This window comes from Microtus ochrogaster, chromosome 4, assembly GCF_000317375.1.
Source record: "Microtus ochrogaster isolate Prairie Vole_2 chromosome 4, MicOch1.0, whole genome shotgun sequence".
Taxonomy (NCBI): domain Eukaryota; kingdom Metazoa; phylum Chordata; class Mammalia; order Rodentia; family Cricetidae; genus Microtus; species Microtus ochrogaster.
The window spans coordinates 66983001-66999601 of NC_022011.1; positions in this window are offsets into that span (position 1 = coordinate 66983001).

The window sequence follows — 16601 nt, forward strand, 5'->3', positions numbered from 1 at the left end:
ATATATATATATATATATATGGAGAGTAGAACATAAAGGAAACTTGCTCAAAGGAACAAGCAACAAACTGGTATCCGGCTTATCTTCAGCAGGGCCACCACATTCTAGAGCCAGTGAGTGAGAGAAGCCAGTAGGGAAATTTCAGTTTTACAAGGAATGGCTGAGATCCTCAAGCCTACACACCGGAGAGGATGATTCCCCAACAACCAAAGTTGCCACTATCGACATTAATTCCTTAGTTTAGAAATCATGCCTTTTGTCAAACATCTAGTGGAAATGCCCTTAGATGCGCTTTGCTGGGATTAGAATTTAGAGGCACACCTACAGCACTAACTACTTCTGTATGAAGATCCAGGTTGCAGAGTAGGCAACTGTGACCTTTTCATGGCTCACTAAGGATTCACTGAGTTTTGAATAGTATTTCACTCGGTATTACAAAAGCACTTGTTATAAATCAGGCCAGTTAGAAATAAAAGCCACCGCCATCCCTACAGAAAGGGAGCTAAACAATTAATAACTCCAAGCTTTTCAGTTTCTAAAACAAATTGGTGGGGATCGGGGGTCCTATAAAGGGTGTAACAGAAGGAAAATATCTCTCGTATCTTAATAAGGGGCTCACTCGTTTTACAAGACAGCTCCTAGTCCAAACAGATTCTAAATACCGTAGGTTTGCCGTCATCTCTCTCTGTATACCCTGAGCTTCTCTGCCCCGACTTCATCCCGGGCACACTTGAAGCTCCCCTCCTGCGCAACAGTGTTTACTCCCCTGATACAGCACATTTCCTGACAAACTTCTCAAAATAACAAACATCGGTGCTTCTGGTTTGCTTCTCCTCCTCTTGGCTGTTTGTTGTTCTTAATTGCTAGCACTGCTGCCGCTTATGGGAAATAAAAGCTCCTATTAGCCAGTACTGCTTCCGTTCTGCAGGGACTCTGTTCCAATTTGGTATTCTTTTAGACAATAAGCAAAACAGACTGTGCGGTTGCTGTGGCATTTTTAGGAGAGCTTTGAACATCTAATGAAGAAATAACTCCTAAACTCTTCTGGGAACCCAGTTTGTGCATTTTAGGTAGCATACCTTTTCTAAATACGTCTAATTGAGTTGACTTTTGTTTGGGGAAACAGCAATAACCATAGCAAAAATTAGACATTTTTTTATAGAGAAAATAAGCAAAGCTAAAATGTATTTTGTGTCAACATTATCACTTGTACAAGACAACAGGAATTGAGTTTGGGTATCTAATATTTATAACTAATTTTAAAATGCGTGTATACAGATTTTTAAGCCTTACTACTCTGATGGTGCATTTCATAGCAAGAAAAGAAAGACGTAGCACAGATGTTAAATATTTCAATAACATCCTGAATTTTTAAAGGCAGGGGCTGTGATGATTGCTAAACTAACCTAGCAGTATTCTGGTGACTGGATTAGCTGAGCAAGAATTCAGAAGACAATACATTTCTAGTCAGACAGAAGCATGAAGTCAAAACTTTCTCATCCTAAAGTTCTGCAGACAGCAAGATGTACTGAAGTTTATCAGACCTAATGAAGACAAGACATCAAAACACTGACACACTAGCAGCGAGTTTTGACTCAGAGCTCTGATGGCTACAAACTCCTACTTGTAGAATATAGCTCTGAACTAATTTTGATTTTCTGGTTTTTTTTTGTTTTTTTTTTGTTTTTGTTTACCAAGACATTGTTTTTCTATGTAGCCTGAACTTAGAGAGCTCCATCTGCTTCTGCCTCCTGAGTGTTGGGATTAAAGGTGTGTGCTGCCACTGTCCAGCTAAGTTTTATTTATTTTAAGTTTTGGACTCATCATGAAAATCAGAAAGCATCCCACTCTTCTTCTACTGGAATTTTGATAATAAGTTATACCTGTGCCCTTACTAACTGAAAGGTCCATAAATTGTGGAAACTGACTTCATAGGTTAGAAATATAGAGTTTCAACATTTAGTATAAGAACATACTAAGTGGATGAAGCTGTTAACAATCAAATGCACAACTCAGAACTAAAGAGAACGAGGTTCAAGATCCAAAGCAAAAATAAGATTTGCCATAGGTATCTCTTAATATTTCCTGTTAATCACCTTCTGCCTGTTCCTGCTAACAGATATCATGGTGTGAGTTATATATACATGTATTTACACACACATCACATAGAATGCACAATACACACACCTTAGATGCTATCCTTTAACTTAGTGATGATCGACCTTCCAAATACTGAGTCTTTAAATAGAGTTCCTGATATTTTGGTGACCCCCAGTCATAAATTTATTTTCATTGATATTTCATAACTGTAGTTGTGTTATGCTATGAATCATAATGTAAATATCTGATATGCATTATATTTGATATGTGGCCCCTGTGAAAATGTCATTTGACCATTTGACCAACGGGGTTGTGACCCACACTTTGAGAATCACTGCTTTAAATGCGGGGAAGTCCCTACAATAATAAATGCAAATTCTGTAGTTAGAGGTGGATAAAGATAATGTAAGTGATATTTAAAGCTGATGAGATTTCTAGATGGCTTTATATTCATGCCCTCCAGTCATCTTCATTTTCTTTTAATTCTGTGACACTATGGCAACAAAGTGTGGAATATGTGCAGATCTTCTGAACCAGGGTCCTACATGCTCACTCACTCTGGCCACATCAGGTTGTTCTGAGAGTCAATACAGAAAAGCAACCTGAAAACCAGGAGATTCTGCACAAGCATGTACACTGTCCTCAAGGAGGATGTTTGGGGCTCTGTCTCGTATTTATGTAAGGAAGAATGCAGTAGTACTTACCCTTAAGTTCAAGAGAAGGGTTGTCTACTGGTCATGAGTAGCTAAAACTGGGTAATTTCCCCAGTATCCTGATTCAGTTTGGGTTCTCACAAGTTCTGCCAATGATGGCAGACTGCCCAAAGCCTTAGTTCTGTATCTTCACATTCAGTGTTGATCTTTTGGGGTTCATTACAAGAATCTCATTGTTAGTTGCATGAAGAAACTATAAATGTCTAGCTTGGAAAGAGGGCCTAGCACGATATATTGAGATAGAATTTATGGCTTGAATGATATCAGATGTTTGGGTTTCTGTCACATAAAAAGGGCTTATTTATCTACACTCTTTTCTATCTTTCTTGATTGTGTGTTCAAATAACTAGCTTTCAAACATCTTTCTGAAAACCCCAGTAACATGGGCTAAAATCTGTGTAGTGTGTAGTTGATAACGAGGAGATAATTATGTCTAGATTTGCCTAAAATCTCTTGAAAAATTAATAAGACTGAAAGGCAGAAATGCAGTCATTTTACATTTATGTATCATTTCATTTATCATATATTAAAGTCTAAAGTATATACTATGAAAGTTTTCAAAGGAAATAGCTAAGGAAAATTAGGTTTAAGAATATATTTTTGGAAAAATAGAGTAACACATGTAATATCCAACTTGTGTCCAAGAATCTGGTATCATACGGCCAGCTTCACAGATGCTACTATTGTAGAAGATAGATGTCACTGGCAGTTAGTTCCAAAAGCATAATTTAAAGCTTTAATTGGCATTCCTAATGTGCTGCACAGTTTAATCATAGGAAAGAGTGGTGCTTCATGAATTTCCACTTTATGGAGAATCCACATTGCTCTGAAAGTCTAAACAAACCGTTCCTCCTTCCCCTACTTTTGCCTGGAACACAATGAAGACATCCTCTGTAAACCTGTGTGTGTGGATATGGTCAGGATCATTAGCAATATGTTTTAGTGTGCCACTAGAAAATACATGTTTTTTTTATTTTTATCTTTAAAATGACATTTCTACTGTAGTGATTTTCTTGATGAGGGTTTTAGTTCTAACGTAATCTCAAAATGGCGATCCTTGAGAGAAACTCAAACATTCATCAAGTGTAATTGAATAGATCTTTACGGTCATTCATTAGAGGTATATCCACACAAAAACTTATTTACATATACGGGAAAGGGCTACAAATATAATAGTACATATCTCTTTGAGAGAGCCTTCCCCAAACAGCAACCACCCAAATGTGCAGGTTCACTATACTATACTAAAAGCAAATGAATAGAACATCACATATAATATTCTTGTTTGGGTATAATTGCCATTCCAGTTGTTTAATTTTTGGATAGCTCAGATACATTTTGCAGTGTAATATAGTCAGATATTGTAAACTAGTACCTTTCAGAATTAGAAATGAGTATAATGACTGAATTAAGTACAAGGCTCATGTAGAATGGCTCAAATACATCTTCCATAATTAGAAAATAACTTCAAGAATTTATATTGGTAAATAAATGAAACATTCATTTTTAAAAAAGTATCCCAGTCAGATGAGTCCGAAAATAAATATTTAAACATATGCAGAAACTACATTTTATTTTCCAGGTTGTTTGTACTTTCTTAGTTATCAAAACCCTAACCTGTAAAGAAAGAAAAATAGTCTTTTAAAATAGGGATGGGCACGTGATCCAACACTATCCAATGCAACATAAAAGCTAGGTCAGAACGAGGTACCAGATGTTGTGTTTTTAATGAAATTTAGAGAAACAGAAAATTGCCGTTCTTTTCACTATTTTTTGCCTTAGAAAATATTTATAATGATTGTCATTGGCATAACCATGCACCAGCCATGAGGTAACATGCATTGGGCTAAAAATTTAACATGCATAAATGCTAATGACAAATGGTGGCAAGAGCTGAGATATGAATGAATCCTTGAGAAGATGAGCTATAGTAAATTCCTGATAACCTTCAAAATTGTTTAGAATGCAAGAAACAATACGCTTCTGTTAAATTGTGGTGGGCTATAGTCAGTAAAATCATTGCTACCTAACAAAAGAACAAATGTTTGACTCATAGATAATGCAAACAATTTCATCATATTAGATTAAATAGGCAAGAGATAAATCGCTGAAATTTAGTGTGCTAACCCCACTCCATCACTCGGTAAGCTTCAGGATGGCAGCATTTATATTTTTGATTCTTATGTAGCTCCTAATGCAGTACTTAACGTTAAAGGGCCTCCAATAAACTCTTAGAATTATATTCCTCATACCTAGTGACAAGAACAATAAGTTGCAGCCCCTCTTCTTCTGAAGTAATCCTTTTGTACTACAATAGCCTTGTGAACACCCATTTGCACAATCACTTGCACAATCATTCTGCCAAGTTTTACAGTATCATGTACCAATCTATTTTCTGCTTTCTTTAAATGGCTAATTCCAGTAACCTTGCAATTCTCCCCTTTTCAGTGTAGACTTTTAGAATGGATGTCATTAAGTCTCAAAGTAGCTTCCTCTCTGTGTAGGCATTTAATTTGCTGTTGAGCAAATGGTTATTGCCAATAATATGGTGGTCTAAAGTGTAAGCCACTGCAGGCAGAGAGTGCTGAAGTACTCATTTCAAAGCGGGTAAACTTGCAGTGGGAGACATAATGTAAGTCAAATGATTTGAGTAACCTACATGCATGGACTTAGGGGCTTTTCTGGATTTTCTAGCAGACTGTTCTTTTAAAATGCCCCAGTTCTCTCCCGGATTCAACAGCCTTTTACTTCAGATGGTTGGATTCATCCTAGAGACTCCATCCTTCTCTATTTCTTTAATGTCTACATTTTCTTCTCTTCTTTCTGTGGAAAACAATCAGATCTCTTGATTGTCATGAACACCTCAGGGACATGTTGACTATTTACTGCTTGTACATGGTGAATGTCCTCAACCATGTATATCAAAATTCGCGGGACTTCAGTGAAGGTTTTTTTCCTCTGGGGAATCCCTGTGTACCCTCAAATGGCGTTTTCCATGCTGCACATTGGGATCCTCTACTCTACTCTGAAAAACTTCACTTTCTGTTTATTTTGTTTTCAATTTAAAGCTGCAATTAACATGCCTTGTACAACTGTTTTCCTTTTCATCTCCTGTGTGAACCTACTGACTGTGACCACTAGGAAAATTATAGTTGTTAGTGGGAAAACAAAAGAAAGTTATTTACACAATAACTGTTTGATTGGCTGACTTATCAAACAGAGTTCTGCCACGTCTGGTCTCCTGAATGTGCAGTAGGCAGATAAGATTGGAATGGAATCCCCAGGGTCATGAACAAAGGCTGATGGGTATAAGTAGCTTGCTTAATCTGCAGTACGTGTGCACAGTAAATACCGTGCATGTGTGCTCACATTGTTGACTGGCTACAAAAGAAATGGATTTGGACCTGAATCTGGGATACTTTTCTTTTTAAATACAACAATACGGCTTATATCTCAATAGCATTCAAGTGTCCTTAGGTTCTTATTTCAGATTAATTTTCTGTGTTACTTCAGTGTATCAGAAACTTCAATATGAGGAAATTAATATTTTATGACTTAAATTATGGTTAAACATTTGGGAGAATATAGGTATATTTATTTCTCCATAATGGTGGGAATTCTTTGTTGTTACTGGGAAGTTCAGTCTTTGAACTTTGGTTGGTGGGAGGCAAGAGGACCACAGTCAAGGCCCACATTCATTTTCCATGTCCCTTACTGGGTCACTAGTGATATGCCTTTAAACTGTGGCATCTCTGTTAGTCCCTGCAGGTTCCAGCATGCTCACCAAAGCGACAGCATTAGTGAATGATATTATTTTAAGTGAGAAATATGAGAATGACAACCACAGGTCTTCCAACCTCACATTGCCAAGTTGAGAACACATTTCTGAAATTTTTACTTTCAGAGAACTTTATTAATATCCATAGACATGCCCTATCTTTTCTTATTCCTGCTTTAAATCAAGTCTTGCTTGAAGAAATTTTAAAATGAGACAACATTTAATTTGAACTCTAAAGCTCTCTGTGCTTAAGGAAAAAAAATACTCTTCTGCACTGAGATAATGGAGTTGTCACAAACATAGAGTTTAATGATTGGCACACAGGACAGGCTGCTTTTCATTGGTATTGCGATGAGAAATAGGTAAAACCATTGTCAATGGACAAATTTCTGAGTGTTCTATTGTGCTCCTATTACAATGATGTCATTAGGCATTCCCTACAAGGATAGGATTGAAACTGCCTTTGTGTTAATGATAATGTGCTAACTGAGTCTACTTTACACTCTTTAGACTGCTCATGCTCCACAAGTTAGCTCAATAATGTTAGTTTCGGTAATATATCCAGTTTAGGACCATGTGCCACACGGTGTTGACATGCTTCTTAGGGCATTTCAATCTTTATGTATTTCTCATGGATAATTCTGACCCCCAAATTCAGATGACAGGGTAATAATTTTACATTGTCCCTCAACCTACTTTGGATTTTTTCCATGTGACAAAATTTATATAAGGCATTTTTGGTCTCTTTTATTTTCTTTGAGATTGTAATTTTCTTACTTATTGCTACATACACATATGTATATTAATATGTATGTATGCATGTATGTATATTTTCCTAAATACATAGGTACAACCAACTTAGTCTGTATAACGTCACTTGTACATAATGATTTTAGGGCTGACCATTTGATATTGGACAACCAGTTGTTGTGTTATTATTCCCAGGGAAGACATATTTCTCCCTCTCTTATCACTCCTTAGTTATCCATAGTTCTCTGATTAAGATTTCCTCAGATCACATTAAGATGTCTATTGTGGTCCTCGTTTGGCTCACATTTAGGCGGTCATGTTGGTAAAACTCTGAGTGTAGCTTCTAATATTCATAGGAGAGAAAAATCTCCGCAAGCTCCCCTGTCCTCTGGCTCTTAGAATATTTCTGTTCCTTAGTCCCCTATGATCTCAGAGTCTTAATTGCAAGAGTTATACTGTAAATGTAATTTGACTACAGAAATGACAATTCTTTCTATTACATGCATTATTTTGATTTATCCCATTTTTATCCATATTAATCACACTGGACACTGGTGATTTCTAGATTTCTCTATTTTTTTTTTGTTTTTTTTGAGACAGGGTTTCTCTGTGGCTTTGGAGCCTGTCCTGGAACTAGCTCTGTAGACCAGGCTGGTCTCGAACTCACAGAGATCCACCTGCCTCTGCCTCCCAAGTGCTGGGATTAAAGGCGTGCGCCACCATCGCCCGGCTAGATTTCTCTATTTTAAAACTATATTTTGGAGACTCAAGAGATGATTCATCAGTTAAGAGTGCTTTACTTTCATCAGAAGAGCATTCACTCATGTCAGACAGATCTCCAACCATAAGTAAAGGCACCCCAATATAAGTAGTAGGTATATAGGTAATTGCACATACACATACCTAAAAATAAAAACTTAACATACTATTCTTTTATCATAGTAATTAAGAGCTAATATATACAGAGGTACTCTAGGTACTATGTTAACATAGTGGGGATTCATTATTGAAATTTTAACAATCTGCTTTAGTGTTTGCTCATAGTTTTGGTTGAATTAATTTTCACAGTGATAGTTACCAAACAATGGCTCACCAATCTCACCATAATTTCTTCTACATATTTTCTTGCCAGTCTACCAAAATAAGGGCTTTTCTCTCTATTCATTTATCTGCTGTTAACGTTCTTTTTAAAGAAAAAAAAACATACGTAATTACTTTACTGAGTTTAACTCTTCTGCTACCATCATTTTAGCATATGCATTATCTCAGATTTGGCAGGTGGTATCTCTTTAATATAGCCAGTACTTTATTTGGACATGTCTTTCTCACTTTCACTGTGTTATAGTTTTCCTTGTCTTCTCTACCCCAGCCTTGGAATCGAATAGTTTTTTTCTATGGGAATTGTCATTCTTTTTCTTAACAAATTGTGCTCAGAAACCAAGATGTATACAGAAGTTGAGTTCATTGTTGCTGGGATAATAACACCATGCTCTATTCCATGAACAGAAATTAGGCACATATGTATATGTAATCATACAAAATACTCATATCATCATATATCTATTTGTGCAATATATATAATGTATATATAAAATCTGTCACCCCTTCAATCATCTACCCATCAAAGGCTATTAAATGGACACATTACTTAATCAACTCCTAGGATTCATTCATCATACTCACAGGTGAATGCATCTCTCAACCTCAACAGAGAAGTTTCTATTTGCAGTTGGTGGTGGCTAACACAGATGCCCATCTGGACAAGATGATGAGAAAAAAGACTAGACTGCTCAGCCCTAAATGGTAATCTATATCACATCCTTCTCCCCAAGGGTCAGGGGTCATCATGGAAAAGAGGGTGAAAGAGTGTAAGATCCAATGACAGTGAGTGAATTCAAGGAAACAGTGTCAGACTCAGAATTGCAGCTGCACATATGAACTTAAAGAGACTGTGACAGCAGGTACAAGCCCTTTGTTAGCTCAAGTCAAAACAAATGCCAGGATGAAGTGCAGAAGTAGGTAAGAGGTCTCACCCCTAACAGTTAAGTTATTTGCAACCAGGAGCTTCTAAGATAGGGAGAGTCAGTTTTCTTTAAGAGTATTTTCCCTGGCAGCTCGGTCATGTTCCCCTAAAAGGCCACACATTCAGGAGTATACAGCACAAACTGCACTCAATGGTCAGAAAGGAAAAATATAAATAGGCCACAAAACTGAGTGGATAGAGAATTGGAGATAGGTCTGGGAAGGGTGAATATAATCAAAACAGATGTGGAATTCTCAATGAACTAATAAAAATACAGATCGAAAATTAATAATTTATATTTCTTCATACTTTGTACCCCTTCCGATTCTTTCACAACAACCAATTAGCTTTTTGTTTCAGTCTACTCTAATTGTCTTCCTGTTTATACTGCCTTACATTTTTTTCGATAGCACTTATATTCTTTTTGTATCATCAATGTAAATACCTTGTAAATAAACTTTTTATGCTAATTTAATTATTTCTGCACATTGATTTTTTGGGAGAAACTATGTTAGTGATATAATTCTTGAATTATTTGATACTTGAGCATAGATAACATTGACTACTTGTAAATACTTTGATCAATGTAGTGTACAGTACTCATAAAACCTACTTTACAGTCAAATACAATGGTTATTGCTTTATCGCATTTTTTAATTCTCTTATAGTTTGTTATAAACTTTTAGACATAGTGTGAAATCGAAAGAATTCTATAGCCAATAGCCAAATGTTGATCACTTATATTTCACCCCAATCACAGATGGTTTTTCATGCATCATTCCATATATACATACCAAAGACATTCATTAGTCCTATTTTATGACACTTTTAAATAAACTAAAGATGTCGACATATTTATCCCCCTAAACACTTCACCAAAAATGTTACTAAATAGACTTTAAATTCAGAAATTACACCCAATGGAATGCTTTGGGGGAGGGATCATATAAATACATTTACTATGAACAAATAGGGAGGGGAATATGAGGGCTAAAAATTTGTACATGTGACTGGGGCTAGGAATGAAAAGAAAGTGGTAACCAGGGGGAAAGTCAACCACACTTAGAAAATGTGGAAATACCATACAGAAACATACTAATTCATAAGATTCCTAAAAATTAATTAATTTAAAAAAGATTATAGATACTCTCCATGAGTGGATAACGCTGATACCCCAGGCGAAATCCCAGTCAGGTATGTTCTAACTCCTCGTGAGTGGTTTGCCAGAGAGCTCCTAGAGGCTCACAAAACAATAAAGCACTGGTTCTTAACCTTCCTAATGCTGTGATCTCTTAATATAGTTCCTTGTGTTATGGGAATCCCATCCATAAAGATATTTTCATTGCTACATCATAACTGTAATTTTGCTACCAACATGAATCATAGTGGAAGTATCTGATATACAAGCCATCTTAGGCAACCCCAGTAAAAGGGTCACTTAACCATCCCCTACCACAAAGTGTTCTTATTGCTTTTAACTTACCAACAGTACAGGATGGTAAGACCATATCTTGGTTATCTTTCTAATTTTCTGTGAAAAGGCACCTTGAGTACAGCAATTTATAAAAGAGTATATTTGGGGCTTAGAGTTACTGAGGGCTGGAGACCCTGATGATCATGATGAGTCACATGGCAGCAGTCAGGGAAGCGTGGCACCAGAGCAGTCACAGAGAGAGCTACCAGGGAGTGGCATGAGTCTTCTGAAATCACCTCTTATAACCAGGGCACACTTCCTAATCTTTCTCAGTTTTACCAACTGGGAACCAAGTACTTAGACATATGAACCTATGATACTACTCCCATTCAAATGATAACAGATTCTTTACTGAAGATATATTTAGGTTGCAGGATACAGATAAATGAATCTAGAACTAATGAAACCTTACCCAGTTATCAAGCCTGTGTACCACATGCCAATCAGCAGGTAAGACCATCCCACTAGGCATGATTACTTGGAGAATGACGAACCATTTCTGATTGGCTTTGAGGCCCAACTCCATGGGGAGAATTGCATACCTGGTACTGAAAACCTATGCAAAAACTTATGGTTGGGTATGTCACAAGCCCTAGGATGTAAGAAAACTTACTGCTGATAATATGCTAGATGGACATATAATAGAATTGCCTTTCAGATGTAGTTATTACCTTAGACTTAGCCAGAGAAGCTTCTTTTGCTATGAGTAATTAACAATGACTTACAAGTGGTCACAATGCTGAAAATAAATGACCATTGAGTGCTCAGCCATAAATAGGATGTTCATATTACCCCTTACCCGACTCATGAAATATCATGAAAAAAGAACAGAAAGAATTTAAGAGCTGGAACATAGGGAGGAGACCTGTGAAACACAGATAGAGCATGAAAGTAGTACAAGAATTTCTTGGGAAGAAAAGGTTATTTAGAACTTAGGTGGTTCTAAGAAGGGAAACAGGGTGATAGGAAGGAAACAAGTTCACAACATTTTGTATCAGTGAATGAAATTATCAAAACTGAAATTTTAAAAAAGGAAATGCACAAATGTCTGGAAATTTCATCCTTTTGCACAATGTGTTCTGGAAATATTTGTCAAATTCCCTTAACCCATCTTAATTTGAAGGCCAAATAATTTAGGTTTGATATACTTTCTAATTCCGTTGAATTATAAAATGAGACTTTTTATATTATTATATCTGTTTATCTTTAAGATGTTTCTGTAAAAGGATTAATCTGATATATTTAAGATACTATTGTGAGCTGGAAACTTGGCTCAACAATTGAATGTGTATACTACTCTTTCAGAGGACCTGAGTTTAGTACAAACCACCAAAGTATGATGGCTCACACTGCCTCTAACTCCAGCTCCAGGGAATCTAACAAACTGACATCAGACCTCTGCAGACATCTTTTCTCATTCACACTACAAATATATATATATATGTGTGTGTGTGTGTGTGTGTGTGTATACCCACCCCACTCTACACCTTCTTTCTCTCTCTTTAAAAAACAAACAGGAAAACAAACCAAAGAAGGAGGAGGAGGGAAGATTCAAGAAATGCATACACACAGGAAAAGGACAAAACACGAAGTCAGAAACCATAATATACAAGTAAAAGACAAATAAGACCAAAAAATGCCCAAACAAAGCAATATGAGACCAAAATATCCACAAAAGTATCATTGAGTTCATTGTGTGTTGTCCATCTACTGCTGGGCATGGGACCTGCCCTTTAATATGGCTAATATACTCAGTGAGATGCTACTTAAGAAAACTGAGCTTTCCTATGAAGGCAGATGTCGACTGGATATGGTTTGCAGGTTAGGTATGGGAGCTTGTGTCCACTTTTCCCTGTCAGTGCTAGGATCCCTACTGGCCTCAACTGCGCAAGCCCTTTACAAGAAAACACATTATCTCTTAGTTCATTTGTGTGTCCATCCTATTGTGTGGACACTGCATGGAAGACACTGTTTCCCTTGATGAATGACAGTGTTCTTAACTAAGCTCTAGGTTTGAACACTACATGTATGGACATGTAACACATGTCCATATTCATATATATATATATAATCAAATGATGATAGATTTGCTAACAGTTAAATTGTATGTTCTATATTGTCGGTGAGGTATAATTTGATAAAACTTAATGAAATACATAATGTTGATTCTACAGAGACAGCATGTTTATAGCTTTTATATTGTGTATGTTAAGAAACTGTAGTGATAGAAATAATAATCATAAAAATCTTAAGTGTGTATAAGTAAAATATAATAAATATGTTTAAAACATCACATAAAAGAATGTGATATGAAAAATAGCCATTTGTCGATATGGCCAGATATTATATTTAAATTGGTAATCAACTATTTCTTTTTTTATATTTAATGGCATATAAATGTATTTAATAATCAGAAAATGTTAGATTTTGTCATAATTATAAAATCCACAAGAAACCTACCATTTTTACTTTACAACTAAGAAGTTACATAACAGACTTCTGTATTTTGGCTCCTACAATCTCTTTGCCCCCTCTTCTGCAATATTCCCCGAGTCATCGATGTGAGACCTGTGAAGTAGATATATCCAGTAGCCCTGAGCTCCCCATAATTCATTGAGTTGTGGCTTTTTTTCTTTTTTTTTTTTTGTTTTGTTTTTTCGAGACAGGGTTTCTCTGTGGTTTTGGAGCCTGTCCTGGAACTAGCTCTTGTAGACCAGGCTGGTCTTGAACTCACAGAGATCTGCCTGCCTCTGCCTCCCAAGTGCTGGGATTAAAGGCGCGCGCCACCACCTCCCGGCCAAGTTGTGGCTATCTGTGGTGGTCTCCATTTGCTATAAAGAGAGGCTACTTTCAGGATCAGTGGTACCTGCACTAGTCTGTTAGTATAAGATTTAAAATAAGGCATTTTGTTGGATTAAGAAAAATCATTCACCATTATAACAAAAGGCAAAACTATCTAAGATCTTCCTTAAGAACAGAAGTAGGGCTTACTGCCTTACTCAAAAGTTCTTAGACATGTTTGCTTTTTCTCATTCATAAGTACATAGAGGAAGATGGAGGATAATTTCCAGGGAAGCAGGAAGGTCTGTGCTCTTTATAGCATCTGCATAATATCGAAGCCATGGAAAGTATAGAGCATAAACACTTTCACTCCTTAAAACTTATTTAGAACATTCTTCTAGATACAATACTTTATTATAAGCAAAATCAAGTAAAATGTTGAGTCAAAACAGACTGTTATTAAACTAATATTGGCTGATTTACCATGGCGGTTTTAAAATTTGGTTTTCAATATATTGTCAGAATAGGTAAAGAGATTGTGTAGTAACCCCACATTGCCTCATTCATATGTTGATATATTCTACTCAATTTCAGATTTCTATTAGAGGAAAAATCCAAAGTTATTAAATGGAAATTGCTCATATTATCAGACAAAATGTTCCCTTACCAACAATAACTTTTCCTGTAAACTTTCTTTATTCTTCTCCATAGCTTAAATCTACCTTGGATCAAAATATTTAATTACAAAGTAATATAGAAAACTCTAAATCTAAATTTTTATCATATGTTCAGCTTCTATTATGCAACTAATATTTGATTTTATGCTGCCATAATGATTAAAAGTCATACATATAATTAAGATCACGTTATCTATTTCCTTCCCACAACAAAATGCAATTCACTTCATAATTTTGTATGATTAGGAATTAACAATTATCACCAATTATTCATAATAAATATATACTTTGAAAATCTAATTTCTCCTTCTTAATTAATATTCTTCTTGCTAATAACTGAATTAAAATTTAGGACATTTTTCAGAGAAATATGTATTACTACAAAATTATGGCATCATCCTTCAAACAAGACTATAGACGCTGATAGAAAAGACAAGTGAATTAATGGGAAACCTGGAAAAATAGTACAGTTATTTACAATAGGAAAACTCATTCTGCCACTGCAAGAATTCTTTTATTTAACAAATAGGCATGAAATATTATTATTGAAACCAAGTATAAAACAAAGTAACAGGATTGACTATTTCCTTTGAGGTGAATTTTAATTTATGAAAAAATTCTTGAGAACAAATGTTTTAGAAATCTTTACTCCAAAACATTCTAAAACTCAAGGTACAGGCACTGGAGAGATGTCTCTCTGCATATGATCACTGGCTCTTCTTGCAGAGGACTGGGACTCATTTCCCAGAAACCACATGGAAATAGAATTGTAACTCTATTTCCAAAAGGTCTAATGCCCTCTTTTGAATTCGGTTGGCACTAGGCACGCACCTAGTACACATACGCATATTCAGACAAACATGCCTTTATCAAATATTAAATAAAATCAAGACAATTTTTAAATTAAAAAACCAAAATCAATGTACAAAAATTAAAATGCTGTTTATAAACTTTCCTTTTCAATGTCTTCATTGAGGCCAAAGTCCCCACCTTGTCACCTTTCATCAAGAGCCAAGCACCTGTAATGTTTTCCTGACACTATGAAGTATCTTCAAAATGTCAATTCCATCTAAAGGTTTCACATCCTAGAGAAGCTTTCCTCAGTTCCTTTATCGCTCATGTCTTTCTCTCCTGATGATACGATTTGCCTCCAAAGGGTTTGGCCTAACTGCTTCTAAAGCACACATTTACAGAAAACATTTGCAAAGTGAATATTTAAGAAAAGGGTCTGTCTCCCTCGGTAGGCACCTTGTGCCTTCCTTTCAGTGTGTGACCCTGACATTTTAGTAATTGCTTCAACCTTCGTGAAGCTGGGCTTTGTGCCTCTGCTAGATGAAACACTTCCTGGGCTCCTTATTTTAGTTCTCCACTTTGATTACCGAACCACTAGACTCTTCTCAGCCCTGGCCAGGGCTGCTTTTAGACCGTCAACACGGCTAAATCGAGTACCTTTTCCCTGTGAAAACAGAGTACCCATGGTGAAAAGTGGTTTCATCATTACTTCTCTTCTTTTCTGATTCATTTTGGATTAACCAAATATATCTGTGAAAGTGATTTTGTTTTTACTAATTATTATTTACTAATTATTATTATTCATTTCCTTTATTTAAAAATTGAACCTGATGGACATTCTGTAACAACTGTAAAGTGGTTCAAATTATATATATAAATTATATATATATGATGTTAATATCTTGTGTATACTGTTTGTTGACTGTTAATATCATTTAAAATTGAGATAAAACAACATAAAGAGTTAAGTATGTTTATGGAGAAATAAATCGGAATAAAAGCTTACCTTATTATCTTTTTTTTTCCAGGGAAGTATAAATTTTCTCCATGCTTAAGTGTTACCCATTTATGTGAGATGTGCCCAGGGGAGGGAGTGAAATGCTGTGTGTTTCAAGGTAGTTGCTCTGGTGAATGTTTCTGCCCTCCAAAATTCTTCTCAAAACATAGGCCCCAGTTTGGGAAGATGGTTCAGGAAACTGCCTGCTGCTCAAACGTGAAGATGCAGGTTCAGATGCCCATCATCCACAAAGAAGGGCAGGTATGGTGAGTTGTATGTGATGCCAGCAGAGCAGAGGCAGAAACAAACTGAACTCCAGCTCACTGGCCAGCTCAACTAGCCAGTCAGTGAGTGGCGAATTCAGTAAGACAGCTTGCCTCAAAAACGACTAAACGAGACAACAATTGAGAAAGGCAGGTGGTGATGTTAATCTCTGACCTCTACATGCACACTCATGTACACAAACACACACACATGCTCGTGCACACACACACACACACACACACACACACACAC